Genomic DNA, 14,578 nt, shown 5'->3' on the forward strand with positions numbered 1-14,578 from the left:
CAAAGGGCTGTAATGGTTTGAGATGCCCGTTTAGTTCTCAGCTGAGAAGCCAACAATGAGTCCGATTTATTGCTCTTTTCATAAAATTTCTGATTTAACCACCAAAGAGATTTTTCAGTTTGTTCAGCTAGTAAAGACTGGAGCTCCCCTCTGATACCCTGAATCCTACGTGATTGCCGTTTCTTCCTATGGGAAGAATACTTTATGAACGCGCCCCGCACCACCGCTTTGTGTGCTTCCCAAGTTGTGGAGAGATGTACTGTACATCAGTGGAAATGTTAAGTGCGAAATAATCCTCAATCTGAGAATGAATATATTCCTTAAATTTAGGAATGCTTAGAAGAGCCTCATTAAGTCGCCAGGTAGGGTGGCCACGGGGTGTATGAAGGGGATCAAATGAAAACATTATGACTGAGTGATCTGGCCAGACATTAGGGATTATATCTACAGTTGTCAGAACGTTCAGCCCCCCCCTACATCCCATAAGCATGTCAATACGGGAATATGAGCCATGTGGATGTGAATAGAATGTGTAATCCCGGGAAGTCGGGTGGCGAGCCCGCCAAGTGACGAAGAGACCAGCCTCAGCCATATGCCTATGGAGAGCCGCCGAGGGACGTTGAGGGAAAGTATGTCTAGGACCAGATCTATCCAGAGCTCCAGATAAAATAGAATTAAAGTCTCCCCCCAGAATTACCATATTTCATCGTAGTTTTTGTAATTCAATAAAAAGTGAGCGTAAAAACCTAGACTGGCCTGTGTTGGGGGCATAGAGGTTGACTAGAGTGACTATCTGATGGCCTAAGTGACAAATCATTATAATATATCTACCTTCAGTGTCACTTTTAGTCGAGATCATTTGAAAGGGAACTGAGGAACGAGCCATAATAGCCACTCCATTCTTTTTAGAAGAGTGGATAGAATATGCTACAGTAGGGTATCTACAAGATGTAAATAAAGGGTGAGAGCCTTTTTTAAAATTAGTCTCCTGCAGAAAAATAAGATATCCATAATTAGTATTAATCGTTTTGTATAAGAGCGACCACTTTTGTGGAGTGTTAAGGCCTTTCACATTGAGCGATAATACAGTAATGGGCATTATTTATGAATGAAAGGTTCTTTTTTTATAGTAATAACTATGAACAAACAAATACAGAGTTGCCTGGTGAATGGGGGGATACAAATAAACTCCTCGGGGTGTGTAGGGGAATGTGAACTAAATTCTTCTCTACAGGAAGCCAAAGGTTCACATTAACTGAGCCCTTGGGGGAAAAGGAGAAGATCTGTCTCGGTATAGAAAACAAATCTAGTGGGCTCAAATTTTGGGGAGTACGTATAAAAGAGCAAATTGACAGTCAGTAGTGAGGATAGTAAACCATAGATTACCTCACTCTAATCCCACCGAATGAAGAGGGGGTGGATAGGTATGAACAGACTAAACTCTGTCCACCTGGAAATACAATTAGAAACATAAAAACACATCAAACTAATCACTACACCTGCATAATAAAATATTCAGGTATAGCACAATAACAGTCAACTTTAGACGTTACTATAAGTATATAAAAAAAACAATAGAACAAAGTGTGGAGTCAAGGCTCCCACCACACACCCATGTCTCCATAGTAAGATAGATATAGAATCTGAAATTTAAAGTTTGATGCCTAAGGCATCTGAAATTGTGGCAAAACGCTAAGGTGATGAGATCAATGCGGGGAACCCAGAGTCCATAACCTAAAAGTATTGTCCACCAAGGTGAACAACAACATCTATCATTTCACCAGAAGCAATCACGTGATGCGTTCAGGTAGTAGAATTATCATGGTTGCAGAAGGGAGGATCCGAACCTCCGCTAGGAAGCTTGAGCCTGTGAAGGAGAGCTTTACCCTCTTCAGGATCCCGCATGGACACTGGGCGGCCACCAACTTCTACAATCAGACGAAAAGGGAAACCCCATTTATAGGAATAGCCATTGTCCCGCAAAGCTTTGGTAATGTCCCTTAGATCCCTACATTTTAGAATAGTGGAAGGGGCCAAATCTTGAAAGATCTCAAGGTGAGCATCTTCGAAGATCCTCTGCTGCTGCTGCTGCTGACAATTAAATTTTTAGTTTTGAAGGACAAAAATTTTAATATAACGTCTCTAGGTGGGTCACCATCTTTAGGTTTCGGGCGTAAAGCCCTATGAGCTCTTTCTATAAGTAGATAATGATCGGAAAGAGTGGGGACCAGCATTAAGAAAAGGCGTTTCAAATAAGGTTCCAAATTCTGGGAGGTGACAGATTATGGGTTATTGCGGATCCTGAGGTTATTCTTTCTTTCTCCATTTTCTAAATCTTCATTCTTGTCACAAAGGGAGGTGAGTTCTCTGTATAAAAAAATCTACATCTTGAGAGACTTTGCATAAGCCTATAGTATTAAATTCCACTTTAGATTCTACTGCCACGATATGACCAGTTAATGTAGCAATCTCAGTCTTAAGATCAGCAGGCAAACGTTGGAAATTTGCATTAAGGGATTTACTCAGATCAGAGATCATAGCTTGAATGTCATTTTTGGTGGCAAGAGCAGGAACAGGAGAAGAAACCATATTTTGCGAGCCTGCTGGTGAGGTTGGTGGTGATTCAGAAGGTTGACGAGAATCAGTGTGAGATAGATGCTGCATAATGGCCTGCTGGGCACCCTTCTTCACTTTAGGAGCCGATTTGCTCATTTTGTATAACAAAGATAAAAAACAGTGCGGGTAAGTGAGGTTAATTCCGGGTGAACTAAATGAGTGTAAGGACTAGCACATAGCCCGGTATATAATCTTAGTGGGGAAAGAGACAAAGGAATAGCATTATAGCCTAAGTGCCTCTGTTGAGAAAGATCTAGAAGGAGGTGCTATTCCTGAGACGTCGGGTCCACAAGTGTACAGACCTGGAGAGGAACCCAAACCAAGGGCAGCTGAGGAATGCTGCAATAGGGGTATGAAGGCAACTATTGGCACCATGTGATTCGGGTCTCAATTCTGAGAGGCAATGTATAAGATGACAGATGCGGCAACTTCCGCTACCATGTTGTCACTTGTACTTTTGATTGTGAACACCTGTGACAGAGCTCAATGCATACTCCACAATGGTGCTTAACAGTGCATACTGCAGATATGGTCCCTGCACAGTACATTTCAGCAAACAACTACAGGAGTGTAGCTCCCCAGTACAGCTGAGAGCAGAACAAGGCAGGCAGGATGGTCTACCACAGCAGCAACCCTCCAGAAGAATCCAGCACTCAGGACCACAACCCAGATGCATGTACCCTGCCTGTGTGTCTGTGTACCGACCACACTGTGCCTCACTGCACTACAGCAGGTATCAGGGCAGAAATAGCAGGATCTCTAGTGGCTGGACCCAGTATGAGGCAGTGGATATACTCTAAGAGCGTCAGGGAGAGAGAGGAAAATGCGGAGCTGCAGCCAGCTGGGGCAGGGGAGTCCCTAACAGTGTTTTTCAACCACTGTGCCGTGGCACACTAGTGTGCCCTGAGCAGTCTCCAGGTGTGCCGCCATAGAAGCACAGCCTGGTCCGTCAGTGTTTTGACACTACTGAGGCCTGGAACGATCAATACTGGTGGGTTTAGTGGTTGCAGAGCCAGTTCTAATTTTGGGCCCAGGCAGTGTTGGGCTCTTCTGGCTTTCTCAGATGTGGCTCAGGCGTTACCTATGGCGAAGCTGCGACATGACATCCTAGGACACACAACTGCACTATGCATCACCATATTTGAGTGTGCCTTGGCAACATTTAAATCTTGTTCAGTGTGCCGTGAGTTGTAAAAGGTTGAAAATCTCTGCCCTAGAGGGAGCAGCTGGAGGTGCCACAGTCGCAGGTAAGAAGTCAGCTGGAGGTGCGTCTCAGCCGGCCGCAATGTCTGAGGCTTCCAGGAGGGAGCAGCGGTAGGTGCCGCGGGTGATATGCCAGTGGGAGTTGTCAGCCGGCCGCAATGTCTGAGGCTTCCAGGAGGGAGCAGCAGGTGGGGCCGTGGCCGTGAAGGAGATGCCAGCATAAGAGCAGCGGGAGATGCCAGCCGACAACTAGGTCCGAGACTTTCCGAAGGGAGCAGCAGGAGATCTGCGGCTGGGTCCGTCCACACAGAACTGCAGGAAGAAGAGATCTCGATGTAGGGGAGTGAGCACTGAGCGACGGGCTGCAGAGGGGCCGTCTGGGAAAAGAGGATGCATGGATCCCGAGCTTCCATCTGCCGTGGAACACACTGCCAGTGCCACTTCAGAAATATATCCCCCGGCTGCAGAAGGGGGGTTAGGCCGCAACCTGCAAGGTCCCGCGGGGGACCCACCGGCACCGCTGGCTTAATCTCCAGTATCAACTAGGTATATGTAATAGCAGGGGGTGCTCCAACCCCAGGTAGAAAGCCAGCTATAGAGTTATATAAGAAGAACAGGCCAGGAACTCAAAGTAGGCACATCCTCACAGTCTGCCTACCAGGCCACCTGGAGCCTGACACTTTAAGAAATGTTCAGTGTTTGCTGACTCCTCCCCTCTGTGCCCCTTCACCAGACTCAGTCTAGGAAAACTGTGCCCGAGGAGACAGACATACTTTGAGAGAAGGAAAACATACAACAGCAGTGAGGCAACAAAGCAACACACAGGATAAGAAAGGATAGCCGTGCTAGCCAGAACAAAGGATAGTCACACTAACAAAAGCAAAAGATAGCAACGCTAACCAGAACAGTAACAGGGACAGCAACAGCAGACCCAACCAAGAACTTACAACCAGGTAGCGAGGAAACACGAAGCACTGAGGTGGGCACCCAGTATCCTCTACGGACTACGAAAGAAAAAGGAATAACCAGTAGGTATTAAATTCCTATTTTCTCTAACATCCTAGAGGATACTGGGATGGATTAGTACCATGGGGAAGTCCCAAAGCTCCCAGAATGGGTGGGAGAGTTCTGAGACTCCTGCAAAACCGCCTGACCAAACTGAAGGTCCTCACCGGCCAAGGTATTGAACTTATAGAACTTTACAGACATGTTCGAACCAGGCCAAGTAGCAGCTCTGCACAACTGCAAGGCCGAGATGCCATGGGCAGCCGCCCAGGGAGAACCCACCGACCTAGTGGAGTATGCCTGAATAGAACTCGTCAGCAGCAATGCCACCCAAGAGTAGGCCTGTTGAGTGGTCAACCTGAGCCAATGAGCAATGGACTGCTTAGGAGCTGCTGAGAGGAGGAGACACTGACAGGCGCTGAGAGGAGGAGACGCGCTGAGAGGAGGAAGCGACCCAGAAACTGGAACCGGAAGTTGATGGGTGCATGTGCACATGTGGGAGGGTGGTGCCAGTGAGGGGGAGCGGAAGCGGGTGCCCGGGTCTGTGCACCGGAGAGGGAACTGAGCAGGTGCCTGGGCAAGAGAAGGAGCTGCCGTTCTTTGTGGGAGTTGTGAGAGGGACTGCGTTTTTTGTGAGGGGCTGAGATATTGAGTGAGTGTGTGAGGGGCTGCATTGTGTGTGTGTGTGTGTGTGTGTGTGTGTGTGTGTGTGTGTGTGTGTGTGTTGTGAGAGGCTAAGAAATTGTGTGAGGAGCTGCATTTTTGTCTGTGTGTGAGGGGCTGTGTCTTGTGAGTGAGGGACTGAGATAGTGTGTGTGTGTGTGTGTGTGTGTGTGTGTGTGTGTGTGTGTGTGTGAGGGGCTGCGTTTATGGTTTTTGTGTGATTGACTGCAATTCTGTATGTGAGTTAAGAGCTGCGTTTTGTGTGAGTGTGTACTAGGGGCTGCCTGGTGACGCTGCTGCGGCCGAGCCGCAAATTGCTGCCCCCACAGCCTGCCTGAGGGATCAGAACCTACTACTGCTGCTGCCGGCAGGAGCTGCACAAGGCGTCCGGAGATCGCTGCTGCGGCTATCAGAGGAGCGTGATGGAGGGACCCGGAGTCTGCTGCCATTGCTGCTGCTACTACTTGAGGAGCTTGCTGCAGAGAGCCAGGGACTACTGCTGCGATAAAGAAAAGATCAGGGGGAGCACAAGAATAGATAAGTATAAGCTTAACTACATTACTGTATAAGTGACTGTTTTTTTTTGTCCTTCTGTTTCTCACCTTGTCGTTGATTGTATTGTTTTAGCAATTACTGTTCTGTTGTTGAATATTGGTTCTCTTCACAGCTAGGCTATAGTATTGTATTGTAGTGCATAAATTGTGTCCTTTTACTATATTTTATTTGTACTTAATTTATCCTTTAATTGTCCTTTATTTATTTATTGTCCCTTATCGTCCCTTAGATATTGTCCTATATATAGTTGTCCCCCTCTTTTTCATTTTCCGAAAGTAACAGGGAGTTAGCCCTAATTAAAAATGGGGTGGCCGCGATTGAGAATCTCACAGTGCGTGTCGTACATGATGTATGTGTACCTGGCGGGTACAGCTGTATGAGATGTAAGAGAATGGCCGCCCTGGAAGCCCAGGTAACTGATCTAGAGTGGACCGTTACACGACTGAGGAGTATTCACACTCTCGAGCAAAGTTTGGATAGAACGGTGGAGGAGTTGCAGGGAGGATCACTGGTAGATGAGGATGATCAGGTAGACAGCTGGGTCACGGTTAGAAGGAAGAAGAAGAGGGGGAGATCTCTGATCTGCCAAACCTCAACAAATTTGCCTGATTGGATGAAGATTCTGAGGATGGCAGTGAGGAAATGACAGAACCAGAGGAGACTGTTCCCTCTAGCAACCAGAGGAGCGGTCCCCACGGTACAGATGGGCAAAAAGTTAGTGAGGTACCTAGTCAGATTGTGGTGGTAGGGGATTCTATTATCAGGGGTACAGAATGGGCAATCTGCTACCGGGATCATGATCGCCGTACAGTATGTTGTCTTCCGGGTGCTCGGGTATGGCACATCATGGACTGGGTAAATAAATTGTTGGGAAGGTCTGGTAAAGTCCTGGCGATCTTGGTGCATGTTGGCACCAATGACAAAGTTAGTGGTAGGTGGGATGTCCTTAAGAAAGACTATAGGAAATTAGGCAAGAAACTTAAGGCAAGGACATCTAGGGTAATATTCTTCAAAATATTACCAGTGCCATGCGCTAGCTCAGGGAGGCAGAAGGAGATTAGGGCGATAAATGTGTGGTTTAGAGACTGCTGTAGGAAGGAAGGGTTTGTGTTCTTGGAACACTGGGCAGACTTCTCAGTCAGGCGCCATCTTTTTTGTTGCAATGGATTGCAACTGAATGAGGAGGGGGCTGCGGTGATGGGGGGCAGGATGGTTAGAAGGTTGGAGGAGATATTAAATTAGGAGCCTGAGGAGAGGGTTTAGCTAGAAGCTACGGGTCAAACAGTGAGAACAGTAAGGATAAGGGTAGTGAACAATTTGGGTGTGGAAAAGGGTGAAGCGAAAGATCAGCTGGCAAGGGTATTTGCATGGGTATTGACACCGGAAATACTGACACAGGTATTTCACTAGTTATTCCCAATTTATTACCTAACAACGAATATGGCTCAACAACACGGTATATAGAAAATGATGTCCATAGCATAAGGGAAGATACTAACATCAGGGGAGGGGGTTTAGAAAGTCTTAATAGGTCAAATAGAGATAGTAGTGAGGAAAGTTGTATTAAGTATGATGGGGTGCAAAGGGTAAGTCTAGAAGGGCACTTGTAAATATAGATAAGATACCATTAAAACAAACGGGCAAGGGAGATGCTAAGCTAAAATGTTTGCTTGCAAACGCAAGAAGCCTATCAGGTAAAATGGTGGAATTGGAATGGCTTGTATCAAAATCTCAGTATGATATTATAGGTATTATGGCAACATGGTGGGACGACTCTCACGACTAGGTTGCGATTTTGGAGGGATATTCTCTTTTCAGGAGGGATAGGGCTACCAAAAACAGTGGAGGGGTATGTATCTTTGTTAAACCATCTCTAAAACCAAACTTAATAGATGGTATTTATGAGGGGACTGGAGATAACTTGGAGTCACTATGGGTTGAGATCACAAGTGGGGGCACAGAAGCAAAGAAACTAGTAATTGGCATGTGCTACAAGCAACCGGATATTAGCGTACATGACGAGGAACATCTCTTACTGCAAATTGAAAAAGCTGCGGGAATGGGGAAAATCCTATTTTAGGGGATTTTAACTATCTGGGTATAAATTGGAGTAACGATTCATATGTAAAAACTAGAAGCAGCAGGTTCTTAAATACATTAAAGGATCGAACCTTGACTCAATTAGTCGAGGACCCAACTAGAGGTAAAACTATTCTGGACCTAGTTATTACCAATAATGTTGACATTACATCAAACACTAAAGTTGGGGAGACCCTGGGAAACAGTGACCACTATATGATCACATTCGACATCAGTTTCAAGAAACATAGCTATAAGGGAACAACTAAAACATTTAACTTTAGAAACGCTAACTTCAATATGCTGAGACAGGCACTAAACGACATTGACTGGGATGTTTTGTTTCATGGTAAAGACACAATGGAAATGTGGGTAGCTTTTAAAGGGTTGCTTGATAGTAATATTCACAAATTCATTCCCATGAGCAGTAATCACCGGAGTACTAAACACAAGCCAATGTGGCTCAATAAGGAGGTCAAAGAAGCAATGGCTAAAAAGAAGCGTGCTTTCAAAACATTTAAATCTAATAAAGGGAAGGAGTCATTCCAGCATTATAAGGAATGCAAAAAAAAAGCAAAAAAAGTAATACGGGCAGCTAAAATTGTAAACAAAAAACAAATTGCTATAGAGAGTAAAACCAATCCTAAAAAGTTTTATAAATACATAAACAGTAAAAGGTTAAAGAAGAAGAATGTAGGCCCACTAAAAGATGAATTGGGAGCTTTGATAAATTATGATAAAATAAAAGCTGAAATACTGAACAAATGTTTTCCCTAAGTATTCACCAGGGAGGATCAGACGGTGAGAGTAGTGCATAATGATAGTAAAGGTAATGACTCTTGGCTTGATGCTTGTTTAAGTGAGGCAGTAGTCCTGGAGAGACTAAGCAACATAAAGATTAATAAATCACCAGGCCTAGATGGTTTTCATCCGAGGGTTATTATGGAGCTTAGGTCGCAGCTAGCAAAACCCTATACATGATTTTCCAAAGTTCAGTTATATCAGGCATGGTGCCAAAGGATTGGCACATACTGTAGCTGAGGTAGTGACTTTATTTAGAAAGGGAACTACAATTAATCCTGATAATTATAGACAAGTTACTGCAAACCTCTATAGTAAGTAAAATATTGGAAGGTATTTTGAGGGATAGCATACAGGATTATCTGCAGGTTAATCAGATTATTAGCAAAAGTCAGTATGGGTTTATAAGGGACAGATCATGTCAAACTAACTTAATCAGCTTCTACGAGGAAGTGAGCAAGAATCTTGACCATGGAAAAGCAGTGGATGTGGTGTATTTAGATTTTGCAAAAGCATTCGATACAGTGCCTCGCAGGAGACTGATCATCAAGTTTAAGGGAACTTGGCCTAGGATATACTATTTGCACATGGATAGGTAATTGGCTGGATAACAGAGTACAACGAGTAGTGGTCAACGGGATGTTCTCCAGCTGGGCACCAGTAGTTAGCGGAATACCACAAGGGTCCGTACTTGGCCTGCTACTGTTCAATATATTTATCAATGATCTAGGAATAGGCCTGGAAAGCACAGTGTCAATCTTTGCAGATGATACTAAACTGTGTAAGGTAATTAATTCAGAAAGCGATGAGGAGTCTCTACCGAATGACTTATTTAAACTTGAAACCTGGGCGACTAAATGGGGAATGAGGTTCAATATAGAAAAATGCAAAGTTATGCATTTTGGGACAAAAAACACACATGCATCCTACACTCTAAATGGTGAAAATTTAGGGGTAACCATGGTGGAAAAAGATTTTGGGGTGCTCATAGATAATACGCTTAGTAACAGTACACAATGTCAAAATGCAGCAAAAAAAGGCAGATAAAGTGCTTGCGTGCATAAAACTGGGCATTGAGACAAGGGCCGAGCATGTAATCCTGCCACTGTGCAAATCATTGGTACGTCCACAGCTTGAATATTGTGTTAAATTTTGGGCATCATATTATAAAAAAGATATCGGGGAACTAGAAAGGGTTCAAAGGTGAGCTACTAAATTGATTAAAGGGTTAGAGACACTGGAATATGAGGAAAGGCTTACTAGGTTAAATATGTATACACTAGAAAAGAGGTATCTAAGAGGAGACATTATTAATATATTCAAATATGTTAAAGGGTCATTACAAGGAGTTAGCAGGGGATCCGCTATTAATAGAACTCTGTATATGACATGTGGGCACTCGCTGAGGCTAGAGAAGAGAAAATTCCGTACACAACGTCGGAAAGGGTTCTTAATGGTAAGGGCAATAAAGATTTGGAACTCCTTGCCGGTGAAAGTAATAATGACAGACTCATTTAAAAACGGATTGGACACATTTTTAACTGGAAAATGTATCCAAGGTTATAGCATTTAGCATAGTGACATTCATATCTGAGAGTGATAGAATCATAGTTGCCAATTGGTACTAAACCATTACTTCAGCAGGTGCTTTATAATATGAACAGCTTAACACAGAATACAGGTTGAACCCGATCGTCATTTTGCCTCTTTTCAACCTCACAAACTATGTTGACTATGTTGAAATCCAATCTTGGGAGCGTCGTAAAGGACAAAGAGGGAGTCAGACTTCCTGTGATGAGCTGTCCTTTTGACATAAAACTTCACAGCCCGAACCACGTCCAATGACTTTGGAGCAACTGATGCGTCAGACATCACCGGAACCACTATCGGTTGATTAATGTGAAAAGCCAAACCCACTTTCGGCAAAAACTGTGGACGAGTTCTGGGATACGGCCGCAGTGGCATCCTGCATTGCCATGGACACAGCCTCCCTCATGTTCACAAAGACACCAGTCCAGATCACGTGAGAGAGACGGCCGTGATCATGTAGGGCGGTGGCGCTATGTCGCTCGTCCTGCCCTCCACACGTGATCGTGCCCCTCCCCACACGTACAGGGATGTTTGTCCCATTTATGTGCGTGGGAGTGCCCAGACTAGCGTCGGGTGTTGCTGAGGTGCCGTTTATCCCACTGATGGAAATACACTACCTATGCAAATATCCATTAGTGTGGACCATGTGATCGGAGGTCCAGTCACGTGATCGGGACCCGATCACGTGACACGCCCACCCATATTAGTTATGCTGATCATCTGATGCTCTTTTACCAATGGGGTCTTATTAGGAACTATTTCCATGGTGACAGAGAGTTACACAAACATTGGCCATGATATCTTTTCCCTTACTCTCCATTCCCAATGGAAACACATATTTTATCTATTAATGTATATGAAAAATAAAATCTTTTACATGATGTACTGTTTCTTATTTGAAATAGGTCTGTCGCCTTCTACAGTTGAATTGTTTTAATATATATTATGGTTGATTGGTTCATTGAACCTCCAGGTGCTAATTAGCAGCCATATTGGACAAGGTATAGAAACCCTGAACTGACTAGTACACTTTACCTTTGAAAAAGCTGCGGCTATAGTGCAGCGAAACACTTTAGCTGTGGTGCTATCTAACGTCAGGACACTGGAGCAGAGAAGCTGAACCATCCCCCGGCCTTTGTGATGTCAACTAAGCTTGGAGAGAAATCCAGTCATTTTTTTGCCTATGGAGGATATTAAACAATGTAATGCATGAGGTACCTATCTAAAATTAGACTTGCCTAAAAACCATTTCCTCTAACGGTGAATTGACCATCATACCTCCTTCTGGACCTCCACTATTTACAAAAAGGAACTATTGTTCATTGGACACCCTTTTACAATACAGGGGAATTATAGGAACGGACTCCTCCAGTGACAAACTACTCCAGTAAGAGACTTCTTATATCCTGACTTATATTAGGGTAACAAATCATTTCAATATTTATAACGTATGTCTTTCATTTACTTGTCCTTTTTATGTGTATTTATGGGAATTTTTATCATTAAATTGTAAACATTTATTGACATACTTACTTAATAGAGCGCAGCCTTCTTCTTGTTGTTTTTATTGTATTATCTGTGGGGCTGACTACCCTTTCCTTTCAAGGCAGCTGCTCAGTGAAGCATCTCATGGCATAAGCGCCTCATGTCTAAAGGCGTTTGCTCCCCTGTGATGCGATCGCAGGACTCATTCTGCACATGCCCAGAACTGGTCCTGCACATGCACAGTTTTCCCACTGGAACCTGCAGGAAGGATCGCGATTGTTATCTAACCTGAATAGACCCTATATTTTGATTTATTTGTACACTTTATTGTTCTATCTATTTACATTTATTCAAGTTAGAAAACAGGCCTGTTATTAATGATATCTCTGATGATGAAATAATGTTCCATAGCAAAATGTATAGTCAACACTTGCAGAAAATACTTACCTCTATAATAAATGATGAAAGAAGAAGAACTGCAATAGTACTGTAATACATAATAGTTATTAAATGTTTTACTCAAGAGCTATTTTGGTAATATGAAATATAGTAAGTCACTTTTTATAGAACTGCCTGTAAAAAATCTGCCTTTACATAGTGTTTTAGTAATTGTTTAAAACACGTAGTAGCCAGGGGTGTTTCTAGACAATTTGGCTCCCAGTGTGAGCATTAAAAATGTGGCCCCCCATAGACATAAAAAAATGGGCCCCCCTCCCCTTAGACATTTAAAAACTATTTTGCATGTGCTCTCCTGGTGAGGGGTTGTGAACTTGCTAAAATGGGTGTGGCCTTGTCAAAATTGGTGTAGCCTTGCAGGAAAAGACTTCCTTATATCCCTGTTTTTGACCCTGCAACAACAGACCTCGGCCACCTGTTGAAAAAAAAATTCCACCATATTAAGCCCCAAATAGTAAATGCCCCTTGCACCATATTATTCCCTACAGTAAAGCTTCTAACTACTTTTAAATTACCTGCTTGCTGCCACGGGTTTCATGCTCTGGGATCCATGCTCATTGCCAAGGATAATGCTCATTGCCAAGGTTAATGCTTGTTGCCAATGGTAATGCTCATTGTTAAGGGTATTGCTTGTTGCCAAGGGTAATGATAGTTGTTAAGGGTAATGCTCTTTGCCAAGGATAATGCTCATTGCCAAGGTAATGCTCATTGCAACCGCGTCATTCCGAGGAACTCCACTCTCCTGAGCTGAAGACTATGACAGGGAGGGGGAAGAGCAGGATAGGTACACAAAGTGCCACGGCAGGCACCCCGTGTGATCACATGGCTCCCGCGCCGCTAGAAACGGCACTGGTAGTAGCTTGTTAGACCTTCATTACATACCCCAAAAATCATTACTAGTAGAAAGGATGACAACTGGAATTTTATTAACTGGTCCCAAGAAGAGCAAAGGTAATATTTTGTATTATGCCAAACAAATGACATCCCTGAGTAGTCACAAACTGGTGTAATCTGGATTTTACACACCTTATCTCATAACAAACACCAGGTCATTGTTTGCCAACTTCTTTTGCAACTAGCTCTAAAACTAGGCTTGTTTTGTGATAATAAAACTATTGTTTGAATATGAAGATGTCATAACCATGAAATAGTAACAGGAAATCGTTATAATTTACCATATTTCATTTATCGTCTGAAATCACTTTTTTTTAAAAACTGAGAAGAACTGTTTTAACCTGAAGGTTGTCTTAAAGGTTGACAAAAGATATGTAATAAAAATGAACTTAAAGGGATCTGGGGGCTTATGTAATAACCTGGGAGCTGCACACTCTGCGTAAATTCGGGCGAGTCTGCCTGTATTTTTAAGTGGCAATCATTTATGATTTTTCATTTATCCTTGCAGGCCTACTGTTCCTGGATGTGATTTCTTTTTTAATACATTTGGGCAAATCTTCATTTCTTATTGCTGCCAACAGGAGCAATAATAAAGTACAAGTATTGTGTCTAAAACCCAATAGTTGAATTACTGAGTTTCAGATAGCATATGCAGTCAGCTCTGTCCATTCTTCAGGGTTAGAGAATGCATTGAGCACTAATACGCCAACAAAACCACAGAATAGTAATAGATCTGGCCTATGCCAAATAGCAAGTTATGTTAATAATAATATGGTCTGCTTCTGATGGGTTCTTCTCTCACATGTAATATATTATCTATATGAATTGGTTTTGGAGTACATTTCCTGGTCTATAGAAGGTGTCCTATTAATATACTACTAATAATATTTTTTTGTTTTGTTTTTCTGGTAATATTGGAGTGTCCTTTTCACAGTCTTGGAGGATTATGGTGCCATATTCCTTGATTGCAGTAACCGTGTATTTTACCCAGGAGGTACCAATGCAATATAATATTGTGGACGGGATGCATTAAAGTGAAAACCTCTGAAAATGCTGTTTTCTGAGATTTGGCTTCTTACTGCATATGCACCAAGCCCGAAATATAATAAATTCCTGGTCTTGGATGCAGGTGGCAACGCAATCTTTAGATGACATTACCCTATGGAAGCCTATGGGCACGTGTCAGCCTGCGCATGCACAGGATAGGATTCCTGGTCACAAACTTGGAAGT

The sequence above is a fragment of the Pseudophryne corroboree genome, chromosome 2, assembly GCF_028390025.1.
Source record: "Pseudophryne corroboree isolate aPseCor3 chromosome 2, aPseCor3.hap2, whole genome shotgun sequence".
NCBI lineage: Eukaryota > Metazoa > Chordata > Amphibia > Anura > Myobatrachidae > Pseudophryne > Pseudophryne corroboree.